General features: G+C 33.3%; 1 long non-coding RNA gene across 2 annotated transcripts; it reads left to right on the top strand.

Annotated features, from left to right (window-relative positions):
• Positions 1-608: 608 nt before the first annotated feature.
• LOC127856392 (uncharacterized) lies at positions 609-2,236 on the top strand. Of its 2 annotated transcripts, none has more exons than XR_008038008.1 (3): positions 609-768; positions 1,067-1,233; positions 1,737-2,236. It is a non-coding gene; the product is annotated as an uncharacterized LOC127856392 (long non-coding RNA). The 2 variants fall into 2 exon arrangements; XR_008038009.1 differs by having other exon boundaries at positions 752-849.
• The last annotated feature ends 537 nt before the right edge of the window (positions 2,237-2,773 follow it).

The following is a 2,773-nucleotide window of genomic DNA, read 5'->3' as shown; positions in this document are numbered from 1 at the left end:
TGAGGGGGGGAGTGACACTGTTTCTATAATAAATAAAACTAGTTTCAGTGGGAAAGTGTTGATTAATATATGGAAACTTATGTGGGCTTGCCAGCATCAATTATATCTCCTCAACATAAAAACAATAACTATTTTAACTTTCTTATACTGATATTTAACCCCAATACAATTAATGCCTACCACATTGACCTTTAACATACAATTTAAAAGGCAATAAAAATAAATAATATTTATACTATTAATATTATTTGCTAACACCATTCAGCATGTTTATTTTAAATATTCACAATTAAATATAATATGCTAAGGGTGCTGTGTATTATTCAATAAATACATATATGTTGGTGTTGAAATCAGTAGATATTTCTCAGATTTAGTAATTGGCTGACACACATAAGAGATTAGCCCTCCCCCCCCCCCAATTAAATCATAAACATTAATTCTTATCACAGTATCAGTGCTCCATCTATAGGCCAAACAAAGGGGTGTTGATAGACTTTTGATTGGCTGAGCCACCATCTATTTGAAAACAAGCGACTTTGATTGGCTGGAGACAGGAAGTTATGTTTTGAAAACAAACTGAAATTTACATTGATTGGAAGATTCTTTGGATAGAATATTCCTGCCAAAAGACAGCAGAAGGGGGACTAACTGATGTATGGATTTTGACACCAGATTTTACCCTGCACGAGCAGCCCAACTTGAGTAGATCAGGAGTGGGAAAACTGAGCCCTGTCCTTGACCAAGGAAAGTTGGATTTGTTGAGAGGTAAAACTATACAGGTTTTAGCATTTGAAAGGCGTCACACTTCCGACCAGTCCACACAGCCAAATGAGACCACATATCTTGGTACATTTTCAAACAGTATTTTCTACCACACGTAATTTCTTTTAATTATTTATGACAAGCGTTAAGTCACATGTGATCACAGAATTTAAATTGCAAAAATAAACAAACAAAAACAACAAGCAAACAAACTTGTTTTGATTTAAATTAATAATATTTATAGTAACAAGATATACCATAACAGCAATATTTATCACTTACATTATAAAATATCTTTCAGGACCTGATCTCAAATGAGATCATGCACAAGACGCACCTCGCAAAGGCCATGACAGTATAGTTTTCAGACCTGATCAGCTGGTGACTGCTCTATGAAGTGCTGTTCAACCTCCCCTAAGGGGGAGATTCGAGAGGGTCTCCTGATTGCTGAACACTACGCCATGGTTGGTATGATTCTTTTTTATAGGGAAAAAGGGGATTTAAATATATAGGTGTTCTACTGCCTCCATATTCATTTTGAAACAAACATAATGCAATTGATTCAAATTTGACTCCAGCACATAATCTGTCTTGCGTTAATTTAATACTACTGCTAAAATTTAAGAGTTACTAAAAATTGTGTTTGTGTATAAAAGTTTTGAGAATTTAACACATAGGCAGACAAAAATAACCTCAGTATAAAGTTAACGATCAAGCTCTAATTTTGAACGATATAAAAAATTCAAGCAACAGTAATTTGCCTCCTTGTTTCAAAAACCTCTTTTGAAATCCTTCTAATGTAGATGATGTTAAAATGGGATATCTGAACTGATAATATTGATGTAAAAGTTTATTCCACCAAAATCAAGTCATTCAGATCAGACTTGATTTGGGTGGAATAAACTTCTACATGTTTTTTAATACTGTAATGTACAGTAAAATCCTGCATTGATTGTTCATATACATTTCAGTTGTCATCTCCAAAAAGTTTGCCCTGCCCATATCAACAGTGGAAGAGAACATGAGATGGGCCTTGAGGAGGCTTCGTGTCATGTACTGCGGGGAGAATATATAAACTGTTTAGTGCTGAGCAATATGTTCCTTTGTTCATAGGTGTAAATATGTGTAAAGGGCTATTCCAGGAAAAGATAGGATGAAGGATTCCTTAATGTTGTCATTTTATAAATCCGGTACCACCAACACAGTTAAAAACAATTATTATTAATTTTATCCTCTGTATCACCCCTCACTAACTGAAACTGTATATAATCATGGTTCATACCCTTCCTCCCATTTTTACCTGTGGTAGCCCAAAGAGGAGAATGTTATTTATTTTAATTTATTATGTTAAATGTGCTCGCATATTGTGATAATGTATCTTGGGTAGATGTTTTCCTGGTTTTGTTAAAAATGCACTGTAAAAATGTTCACATTATTTGTTTTTTTTAATATAAACATTGTTTTTTGCAAATTGTGTGTGTCTTTTATTTATAATCACATGGGGCTTGTAATGATCTGTTGTGATTTTATCTCAAATAACCTTTTTACCATTAAGGTGTAAATATTTTTTTTTACAAAGGTTACAGGTCAAACAAGCAAAATTTTATGATCCCTTAAGCGAACAAAAGACTCACAAAAACCAACTTAAACACACTATTGTAGACAGAAGTGTGTTTAAGTTGGTTTTTTGTGAGTTTTGGTATGTTGGTCTTTTGTGAGTTTTGGTATGTTGGTTTTTTTGTGGGTTTTGGTATGTTGGTTTTTTGTGAGTTTTGGTATGTTGGTTTTTGTGAGTTTTTTCTGTGTTTAACTCAGTTTTAACCAAGTTGGTAAAAAAAACCACTTTAAACACAGAAAAAACCAACATACCAAAACTCACAAAAAACCAACATACCGAAACTCACAAAATACCAACATACCAAAACTCACAAAAAACCAACTTACCAAAGCCCACATTTATGTAACAAGTGAGTTTTTTCTGTGTTTAACTCAGTTTTAACCAAGTTGG

This window comes from Dreissena polymorpha, chromosome 13 (assembly GCF_020536995.1).
Source record: "Dreissena polymorpha isolate Duluth1 chromosome 13, UMN_Dpol_1.0, whole genome shotgun sequence".
NCBI lineage: Eukaryota > Metazoa > Mollusca > Bivalvia > Myida > Dreissenidae > Dreissena > Dreissena polymorpha.
This window is presented reverse-complemented; position numbering and strand designations above follow the sequence as displayed.